The 12,000-nt window shown below is 35.2% G+C and overlaps 1 long non-coding RNA gene across 1 annotated transcript; it reads right to left on the bottom strand.

Annotated features, from left to right (window-relative positions):
- Window positions 1-6,436: 6,436 nt before the first annotated feature.
- On the bottom strand, window positions 6,437-9,596 carry LOC111911602 (uncharacterized). Its single transcript, XR_006189968.2, has 5 exons — window positions 8,119-9,596; window positions 7,584-7,652; window positions 7,408-7,504; window positions 7,102-7,177; window positions 6,437-6,982 (listed from the first exon to the last, which is right to left on the bottom strand). It is a non-coding gene; the product is annotated as an uncharacterized LOC111911602 (long non-coding RNA).
- Between the last annotated feature and the right edge of the window lie 2,404 nt (window positions 9,597-12,000).

The raw sequence follows: 12,000 nt of genomic DNA, 5'->3' as shown, positions 1-12,000 counted from the left end.
GGCCTTTTCCTTTCAAGATTGACTTTCCGACTGAGAGCATCAGCAACAACATTAGCCTTACCGGGGTGGTAAAGTATCTCGCAGTCGTAGTCTTTAAGTAATTCTAGCCAGCGTCGTTGCCTCATATTCAATTCCTTCTTATTAAAGAGATATTGGAGACTCTTATGATCAGTGAAAAGTTTGCACTTCATGCCATAGAGGTAATGCCTCCATATTTTCAGAGCGAAAACTACCGCTGCCAACTCCAAATCATGAGTCGGGTAATTTTTTTCATGCTCCTTCAGCTGTCGAGACGCATATGCTATCACCTTTTCTCTTTGGGTCAAAACACAACCTAATCCAACCCCAGACGCATCGCTATAGACAGCGAAGTCTTCAACTCCATCGGGTAGAGAAAGTATCGGTGCCTCGCATAGCTTCTTCTTTAGCTTATCGAATGCTTCTTTGTGCTTCTCACTCCAAGCATAAGTAGCTCCTTTGTGGGTCAAAGCTGTTAATGGACTAGCGATCGAAGAAAAGCCTTGGATAAACCTTCAATAATATCCGGCTAATCCCAAAAAGCTTCAGATGTCCGTGGGACTTTTCGATTGTTCCCACTTCATTACAGCTTCAATCTTTGCTGGATCAACCATTATCCCTTCTTGGTTGACCACGTGACCTAAGAATTGGACTTCACGAATCCAAAAATCACATTTGGAGAACTTAGCATACAACTTCTCAATCTTCAAGACTTCTAACACTTCTCGCAAGTGTCTGCCATGCTCCTCTTGGCTTTTCGAGTAAATCAGAATGTCATCTATGAACACTATCACGGATTTATCAAGGAACGGATTACAAACCCTATTCATTAAATCCATGAATGCTGTTGGAGCATTGGTTAGTCCAAACGACATAACCAAGAACTCGTAGTGTCCATATCTAGTTCTGAATGCAGTCTTCTCGATATCTTGTTCTCTTACTTTTAGCTGATGATATCCTGACCTAAGATCGATCTTCGAGAAATAGCTCGAACCTTGCAATTGATCAAATAGGTCATCAATCCTCGGCAACGGATATCTATTCTTTATTGTTGCCTTGTTCAGCTCTCTGTAATCGATGCACATTCTCATACTTCCATCTTTCTTCTTTACGAATAACACCGGAGCTTCCCAGGGCGATGAACTAGGTCTAATGAAACCTTTGTCCAATAACTCCTGAAGTTGCATCATCAGCTCCTTCATCTCCGTCGGTGCTAATCGATAAGGTGCTTTTGCTATTGGTGTGGTTCCTGGTAACAAGTCTATTCTAAATTCCACTTGTCTATCAGGTGGTAATCCAGGAAGATCTTCGGGAAATACTTCCGGATAATCACACACCACTGGAATACTCTGCATCACCTTCTTTTCCTTCTTAGCATCAATCACGAATGCTAAATATGATGTACATCCCTTGGTCAAACACTTTCTGGCTTTCATTAGTGAAATGATTCCAGAATTTACTCGGCGTTTGTCCCCATACACCATAAACGAATCTTTCCCAGGCGGGTTTACTTTAACTATCTTCTTCTTGCATAATATCTCGGTGTCATTGGTGCTAAGGCAATCCATTCCCAACACGATGTCGAAACCATTAAGTTCGATAGGCAATAATTCCTCGTGAAACTTATTCCTATTAACGTCGATTAAGATGTTTTTCATACGGTGGCTAACAGGTACAAACTTGCCACTAGCAACTTCGACTAATAAAGCATCATCTAGTCTATCAATAGGCAAAGCTAGTTTTCTACTAAACTCATGCGATATAAAGGAGTAGTTGGCTCCAGAATCAAATAAAATTTGAGCAGGTAATTTGTTTACGAGAAAGGTACCTGAAGCGACATCAGCTTCATCTTTCGCGGCCTCAAGTGTCATCTGGAAGGCTCTCGCCTTCGGCTTTGGTGGAATGTTGGGCCTAGCTGCCTCCTTCTTCTTCGGACAGTCTCTCAAAATGTGCCCCTCTTAATTACAACCAAAACACATCCTTTTGTTGTTCAGACACTCATTGGCAAAATGCCCAATCTTTCCACACTTGTAGCAGGTGACATCCTCACTACATTTCCCAAAGTGCTTTTTCTTACACTTATCACACCATTTCGCTTCGCCTCCTTTTCCTCCAAACTTTTTCGAATCAGATTTCGAAAATTTGCTTCTCTTACCGGAACCAGATGTTCCCTCAAACTTTCTCTTCTCACCAACCTCAACCTTGTCGGTGGTTCTCCTCTTAATCATGTTCTCAACAGACTTGGCAGCCCAGATAGCTGCCTCTAGAGTATGTGTCTGACATACTGGCACCTCGTACTCCCATAGGAGTCCCTTCGCATACCGGTCCACCTTTGTCAGCTCATCTGGAACGATGCACAAAGCAAACTCCATTTTATCTGTAAAGTTATTAGTGTATTCATCAACTGACATGCTGCCTTTCGTCAATGTCAGAAACTTGTTCTCTAGTTCCAACAGATTTTGAGCCGAGCAGAACTTGCGCTTGAACTGCACCAAGAATTCTGCCCATATCAATTGCAGTGGCTCATTAGGGCTTAAATTCTTCCCTAGAGTGTTCCACCAACGAACGGCTCCACCTCGGAATTGACGCACTGCATAGATAGTCTGCAACTTGCCTCTGTAGCCACAAGTCATGAAGGCCAATTCCATTTCTGAGATCCAATCCATAACTCCAATCGGATCCTCCTTTCCATTGAAGGTCGATGGTTTGCAAGTTAGAAAGTCCTTGTACTTGCATCCCATTCCATCATTCCTTCCATCATGGTCGTTTTGTCTATCTATCGGTGGGTTGGCTTGACCAACAGACCCATTGAAGTTTCCACCTTCCGAGTACCCTTCATTTAATTCAGGCTCTTCCATACGAATTGACAGTTCTTCACGATTCTGTTGAAGCAACCGCCTAGTCTCCTCCATTTGACGATCCAACATTGTTTGAATCATCATTTGTACACCAGCCATTGTTATTGGCTCAGGTGCTGCTGCTACGAAAGGTATTTGTTCAATCACTGGTGGTTGATTCCTGTTTTCATCAGCATTTCCAACTCCACTTCTTGTTCTCACCATTTTTGATCTACACACCGAATAAGGTGAAATTAGATCCTCATTCACGATAGATATTCAAATCATCCTTATCACTCCGAAACGTTTACATGCTAGTTCTAATATCGTAGACGTACGCTTAGAATCCTACACACATAAGGTTTCTAGATCCGGTCGGCAACAGACCATAGATCCGAACAAATAATATCATATATGGCAACATATAACATTTAGCACATAAAGCATTTTAGGCAACATTCCTAAAATAAACTAGTGCTCGTGTCTAAAATATAACAGACACACATCTCAAAATTCCACTTAGCATTCTAAGTTTAAGTCTAGAAATCCTACAAATTCCTAGTTCGCTTAAACTAATGCTCTGATACCAACTGTGACATCCCCAAAATCTCGGCCAGAAAAGACCGATTTTCATTTATGCTTTTAAAATAATTTCAGAGTAAATCCTTTTGATTTGAAAGAGTTGCGGAATTTGTTCCCAAAAACAAAACGTGATAAAACAATGTTTACCAGAGCATTTCATAACAGAAATGTATTTTCATTATATAATCAAAACTCGGGATGTCATGTTCCGATACAGACAATAAAGCATAAACGATAACATTACAAGTCATTCAACAAATATATACATATACAGACTTGTAAACAAAACCACTTGATGGTTCATCCATCTTATGCCCTCGCGCCACTTCCTGTAATACAAATAAAACTGAGTGGGTCAGGCTTGGGAGCCTAGTGAGCATATAGGGTTTTCAACCCACAATAAATAATTATATTTAATATCCACCAACCAACAATAACCCAATTACCCATTCCCGTTATTCTCACTTTATGTCCCTAAAATAACTAACACAAGGGACCTAGTCTAAGAATATTTCATCGGGGCGACAACACATGCTTTCGGGGGTTGCCCGGCAATATATGTCAAATAAGGCAACCATGGGGGGGATGGAATACAGCGAATGAACACCCAAGTTCATTAACACCTACAGGTTATGAGCCTGCTAGCGTTCCACTGGACTGTCTAGAAAAGTCCGTGGTCGTCATCTAAATTCCGCTAGATGACTGGATCAAAACAACATCGAGGCCTCTCATCTGTTTATTACACACCAACTATCTACCCATGTTCTACCCAACATATTAGTAGATAAAATATACATTTTTATACATAGTTTCAAAACCTGTATAGCATGCTCAATCAATACATTTTCCACATAACAAATGAGGCACACACACATAACATGTATTTCATATAGAAATAATCAGATCTATAAGATAGAAGAAAGTGAATATACATTCACACACATAACAACAAAATATACACATAACACGTATTTCGTATAAAATACTTCATAATTATGCGTTAGAAGAAAGTAACTACACACTCACTTGATCAGAAGATGATCGGACAGCACTACGGCTTGCAGAAGTAGTAATCCTCAGCAGATCTGGAAGATCTCTACAAAAATCGAACTTCTCGCGGGCAGAGCTTCGGCTCGGGAATCACACTTTTCGGGATCTTCGGGGCTTCGAAACTTGCTTCGGGGCTCGGTAATATTTCCGGGGCTTCGGGGTACTTCTAGCACACAAAACGATGCAAAACACGAGAGAGAAGAGAGAAAAAGAGCAAAAGAACTCGGCAGCCTCGCATCCTATTTATAGGAGGCTGGAGCCTCGGAGTACGCGGGGCGTACTCAGCTACGCGGGGCGTACGCGTCCGAAGTCATCATGGCGTGCGTCATCCGAAGTCACTCGAGTGCGAGGCGGTGCATGCATCGGGGTATGCTGGGCGTATGCGAGTACGCGGGGCGTACCTCGGATCAGATCGGTGACTCCTCTTCGGATAATGTCGGCTTTTATAATTAAATTTAAATATTAATTATTTAATAAACTTTGAAAATTCATATCTTCTTCATACGAACTCCGTTTTCGACGTTCTTTATATCCACGCGAAGGTGAGACTACGCTCTACAACTTTCGTTTAGACTACATCGGCTAATTTTGACTTTATTTTTATTATTTATTTTTAATAGGCCGGGACAGAAAAATTTCGTTATAAATTCATAACTTCTTTGTTTGACGTCGTTCTCGCCTAACTTTTTATCGCTTCGATACCAACAACGAGATCTTCGATTCTTGTTTAGATTGCTTCGGCTAAAAACCGCTCGATCTCAAATCGAGTATTTCGGGTTGCATACCGCTAAGTCGAAACTTCAGAAACTCATAACTTCCTCATATGAAGTCAGATTTGGGCGCTCTATATATATTCGGAAACCTCGTTTCAACTACTACAACATTATCCAAAGATATCAAGTTTATTTTACACTTAAATTTTGACGCTTATTTTTATTCTTAATTAATCAAACCACATAATTAAGCAATTAAGCACAAAACACATAATACTCAAATAATACACTCTTATTATTTCAAAACGGGTTACAAAGGTTAACATAGACTATTACATTGCTAAAAATGGCAAGCCCGGAAACACAAGTGTTACATTTACCTTCCGTCGAGGTAACCAGGTGAGGCTAACCCCGGTAGCCATTGGCCTTTTTGGCTTCGATCTTGAAGGAAGCAGGTGAGAAAGTGTTTGCATGTTTGAGTGATACTTCTCTGAAATTAGAAGTTGGCGGTGGAAGGAGGAGGTGCAACCGAGATAAGGATAGGACAATGACCTCCAATTGAAGATGGAAGCTTCATTGGTTTATGGTTTACAAACAAAGAAGGTAGAAGTATCGAGATAAAATGAAGAAGACGATTGAGGACCAATTCTTTTTGGATGTCGATGAGTTTAGAGAGAGACGGTGGGAAGCATCCAGATAAACTGTGTATCAAGAGGAATCGATGTGTATCTATTGAATTATGGTGAAAAAAAATTCAACCAATCACATCTATTTGATGATGGTGAAAAGAAAATTCAACCAATCATATGGAAGAACTGTTCACAAGGGGCTTCTCTTTTACTATAATAACTAGAGAAGAACCCCGCTTTGCGGGGTTGTGTGTCCCTTAAATCAATAGAAATACGCATTTTGAATCTTTATCACAGGTAATAGGTTCAATTGGTGGGTGTTGATATAGAAAAAAAAAAAAAAAAAAAAAAAAAAAGAACCTAGAAACCACTAGAAATGAGATGGTTTTTGTTGGATGGAATGGAATTTGTTATTTTTAGATAACCATCTTCCAGTTCCTTCCTGAATCCTCCATGTCATATTAAAAAAATGTTAAGTTATTATAAAGATTAAACAAAAGCCAATTTGAAACTTGTCTACTCTTAGATATATTAAATTTTTGTATGCAAATTTATAATATTATATACAGTAGTACATAAACAATAAAGTAACTAACTTTACGAAATATTCAAGAAAACAATGTTATATTATTAAACAGAAGTGTTGCTGTATCAAAGGCTGCCGGATGCTCAATATGAAAGACCAAAAAAACAATTCATGGCATTTATGAAACTAAATTATAACTAATATGACCTTAAAAAGTCAAAGCAAATTTGTTAACCTTTTTTCATTGAATGGAGACAATTAATTGGGAAGCAAAACATCGCGACTTAGGTGGTTCAACCAAAGCAAAAATTGGGGGATTCATCATCATAAAACAATATCAATAATCAGTGAGTGGCATTACCCTGAAAAAGACCATCATGGTATAAACATAGCAGATGATATAGATGAAGCCCCAATTTCTTTGACGATATCAAAATATTACGTAACCAAAACCATATCCATCACATCTTTAGCTGTTGTCCCATGCACATTTACTGAAAACCCCAACACACTATCTCTTAAACAATCAAGTGCATATCTTTGTCATGCAATAACCACTCCAGACAAATACTTTGATTCAACCTCATCTTCTCAGCTTCAGCCTTCTCAGTAACTGCCATCCTAAACCTTGCAATTAATATCAACAATATTTAGAACACAAATTCCATTTTGGAAGCACATCATGCAAATAAATACACATACACATACACATACACACTTTTAATTGTAAAAAATTGACGGCTTACCTCTTGTTGTAGAAGGTTGAAACTTGAAAGAAGTGTGACTAACTTTACCACAATTACCATACTACAACGAAACTTGCTATAAGAAGAAAAAAACAAATATGGTAAGTTAATTGCCCCTATCTTTATATTTGTCCCTAAAAGTGAATAATAGCAATATGTAAAATTGATAACAATAAATAATTATTTGAAATGAGATATGTCAAAGTAAAAACCCAAAACAGATACAAAGCTATAAATAAAGAAGGAACAAAGGAAATAACATTAATTTCTCATCTATCACTGTTGATTAGATGGATAGATAGATACCCATGTGGCTGAATCTTAAACGTGAATGGAACTCATCAGAAAATGCACCTTCTTATATGCTTTAACCACCTGAATTTAGAAACATACATGATATATCCTGCAAAACACGCCTAATCATGAGTTTTGACTTTAAAGGGTAAAATAGTCTTTTTCCTTTAATACCGTTGGAACTATACCTGAGTAACAAAACGGTGGAGACAATTATAAAGTATTTAGTTGGTGCATCCATTTCTTTCATAGCTCTCCTAAATTTGACATCACCAGTGTTAACGATGTTGAACGGAAAACATCAATCATTAGAAAGTTAAGTATCCATAATATTAAATGTAAATCAATTAAATATGTATATATAACTATATACATGAACATATTGACTATAAAAGAAAGAGCTATTGAGCATAAAAAAAAGTCATCTTTAATCTGACTACAACAAAAGAAAATGTCTATCATGTTTAGTTATATTCATTAGAATATGGGATCAAGGAAACCAGTCTTAAAAACATAGGTATTTCATTTTTCTGCGTAGCCCCAACCTCCCCTGGCCTTCAATGTGTATGACTAAAAACAAAATTCAAAAGTAATGCTTTTAGGTTCAAAGATGAATTGACATGGGGTGGGGACTATCGATGGGAAGATTGCGAAAAAAAAGAAAAAAAAAAACCTAAATTGAAGATCAAACCAAAAAACGGAAACAGGGAAATATCTAAAAACCTCATAAGAAGATGTGAATTTGCAAACAGCTTATCTTCTCCAAGCCAAACACGTCGATTGCAGAAATTGTTCGTAGGTTCGTAATCAATCCAACTAGGGGTATTGATCGGGTAATTTGGGTTTTTCATGTTAAAAAGATACCTGTTGTCCGACCCAAATTAAATTCAGGTAATTCGGGGAGTGGGTTGGGTTTGGGTAATTCGGGTATTACCCGAAATATATGATTTTTTTTAATGACACTTGAAAATAAATTTAATGAAACAAATATGTTATACTCTATTAGTCTTGTTTATATAAACAAACGAGATATAAACAAAGTTACTCAAACTTTGAATATTGAGATTTTTTAGTCAATAATACTTGAGATATTAAGTAATCTTTTAACAACTTAATCTAATCTAATAAGATGTTAAAAAATAAATACTTAAAGATCTTACTTTAAAAGTTTAAAATGTTTAAGATAATTATAGGCATAAGTTTTGTCATGTTCTGAAGTTTTGTCAAGATAATGAGTTTATTAGTTGCAATAAGAACTAGTACAAGCTCTACGAAAAAAAAAATTTTAAATAATTCGGGTAACTCGGGTATACCCGAAACCCAACAAACATACCCTATACCCGACCTGAAAAAAAAATCGGGTTATCTAATTATCCGAAAAAATTTACCCGATACCCAACTTATCTGACCCGATTTATCCGATACCCGAAAAAATCGGGTGGGTAATTCGGGTATCGGGTATTTTTGACAGGGCTAATTGCAACCGCTGGTCCGATGGATCATCGACGGTTGCTCTCTAAAAAAAATTAAATATAACATGAGGAAACATGAATTAATATTAGAGACATTAGAATCGTGAATTGTTTTTGCCCTAGAAATTGTTGTTGAAAAAAAATCACGGAAAGTATATAGCTTAAAATCGAGATACAGAATGAGGATTAGGGCATGAATGAGATAAAAAAACAATAAACTTTTGGATTTCTTGACCGGGTGACATCCCCCAATCAATTTAACGGAGAAGACAGGCCTGGATTTTGTCGGTGGTGGTGCGTCCGCAAAGCATAGAGCATCGGATAAGCCAAAAGGCAAAGCTTCGAAGTGAGTTCTTCCACCGGTGCCGATATTGAAGAGAGAAAGTGAAAGAGGAAGTAAGCGGGGCAGAAACCGACCAGATAATATAGGGTTAAAAGCGCATCTAAAAGTATTCAAGTGAAGTGGTGGAAAAGAAATATGGTCATTAGACGATGTTGGTGGTGGAGGATACGTAGTAAAAGCAAAGGTGGTGTCATCAAAACACATGTAAACCTTTATCTCTGAAGAAGTGGTGGGAAGTGGTTTGTGGAAAAAGTTTATTGGACAAATAAGAGGTAGAGCAGTGAGAACACATGTATAGACACCAAGCCCATTCTTATTGGTCTATACATGCGCTGCTTTTAAATGCAGAAAATCTTTAATATATATTAATAAAATAAAATAAAATAAAATAAATTTATTGTAGACCAAAACCCACCAAAATAAAAATAAAATAGAAAAACTCATCAATCAGAACGGAGAACTCCGACTTCCCTTTTATAATAACTAGGAAAGAGCTCATGCTACGCATGGGATGGAAATAATTTAAAGTTACCTACAAAGAAAAAAAGTTGATTGGAAATAATTTAGAGTTTTGTAAAAAAAAATTGGCCCAAAAGTGACAGTTTCAAAAAACATATAAAACGAAAAGCAATAGTGTACAATAGGGCTGACTACCCATTGACCAAGGAAGTGCAAGTATCGAAATAGAACAATATTGGAAAAAGTATCGAAATAGAACAATTTTGGAAAAGAAAGGGGCCAAATTGACAATTGAACATATTTGTATGGGAGGAGATTGTAGTGGTAAAAATTGAAAGGATGAAAACTTTAAAACCCTTAAAGATTGGTGGCAGAATTCTAAAGTCCTAAACTTTAACAATGTTGGAAAAAGAAGGGGCCAAATTGACAATTAAACATATTTGTGTGGGTGGAGATTATAGTGGTAAAAATTGAAGGGATGAAAACTATAAAACCCCTGAAGAGTGGTGGCAGATTTGTAAAGTCATAAACTTTACTGTTCAAACATGTCATGCGCTTTAATATTTGTGTGGGTGAAGATTATAGTAGTAAAAATTGAAGGGATGAAAACTATAAAACCCCTAAAGAGTGGTGGCAGATTTGTAAAGTCATAAACTTTACTGTTCAAACATGTCATGCGCTTTAATATATATATATATATATATATATATATATATATATATATATATATATATATATATATGAATGAGTTCTATGAAAAACAAATAACTAGGGCAACATCTACCGGAACCAATAATCAAATGACACGTGTCCATTTCTTTCTTCACAAGTAATGTATTGTGGAAGTGATGTGTTGTCATGTTTTCATTGGTTCAAATATGTGTTGCCCTAATCATTCATTTTCCATATAACTCTTCCATATATATATATATATATATATATATATATATATATATATATATATATATATATATATATATATATATATATATATATATATATATATATATAATAACAACAAAAAATAATTAAATGATAACTGTCGCTTTATATTTTAAGAACATCCATATTACTATATTACCCTTACTTAATATTTATTATATTTAATTTACTTAATACTTATTATATCTAGCTTTTCACGAACTCAACACAAAGGCACTATCCTCCTAATTAAATTTTCTTTTTTAAATGCTCACAATATTTGTTCCTTCTAGTTGATTATTTGCTTATTCTAGAATTTGGAACAAAAAATAAATGGAAATTTAATTTAATATTTATACATGATTTTATTTAAATTATGTTTACTTTAAATTATTTTTGAGTTACAAACTTGCAATATGTTAGTGGTCAAATACAGTCACATCAAATAAACAAAAACTTATTATTTGGTTTATTGCAAGTTTTAAATAAACAATTGCAATTTTTATATACATAATAATAATAATAATAATAATAATAATAATAATAATAATAATAATAATAATCACTTGCTCATATTCAAATGGATAATTCATTAAAACTGTTCAGAATTGAGCAAACCGTACACCATAGCGGGTGGCATGGCAGTTCGGTAATGTAATGAACACCACACTGACTGGATGCATGGTGGTGCGGTGTCAATCTCGCACGAGACCATCTTGCTGTATATTTTTCCTATTTTTTCTTCTTTTAATTCATTATTAAATCATATATATATATATATATATATATATATATATATATATATATATATATATATATATATACACACACACACACACACTAGCCGTTTACCCGCACAAAGCGGCGGACGACAAATAGTTTGTTTCGACAATTAATTTCTTTTTGATAGAGAATGATTATTTTCAATTCAATCATTAGTTTGTTTAAGGAAACATGTCATATTAAAAATAAAGAAAATTCATGAAATGATCAAATTGGGTGTTGAGTATTTATTTGGATGAAAAAAGATCTGGTCAAAACCTTGGAAGAGAAGATTTATAGAAGTTTGTTTAAATTTTAATATTATTTTATTAGTGATTAGTTGTACAATTAGCTTAATGATTTGGACGTCTTAAAAAAATATTATTATTTTATTCAATCTAAATAATGGAATTTGTTTTATAAGATAGTAAAGATATTCAAAAGTTATAATAAAAACACATATTAAAATTTATGGTTTTTAATTTCTTACAAATAAAATATAATATTGATATATTATTTATATTTTAACATATTTAATTTAAAATGAGATGTGATAAAGCCATTTCTTATTAGTTTTGTTGGGTGAAAAATTATAAAAGGAAAATAACATACCAAAAAAATATGATAAGATGAGTTACCATACCATTT

The sequence above is a fragment of the Lactuca sativa genome, chromosome 1, assembly GCF_002870075.4.
Source record: "Lactuca sativa cultivar Salinas chromosome 1, Lsat_Salinas_v11, whole genome shotgun sequence".
Taxonomy (NCBI): Eukaryota; Viridiplantae; Streptophyta; class Magnoliopsida; order Asterales; family Asteraceae; genus Lactuca; species Lactuca sativa.
Note: the sequence above shows the minus strand (reverse complement) of the source record. Positions and strands in the feature narration are given on the sequence as shown.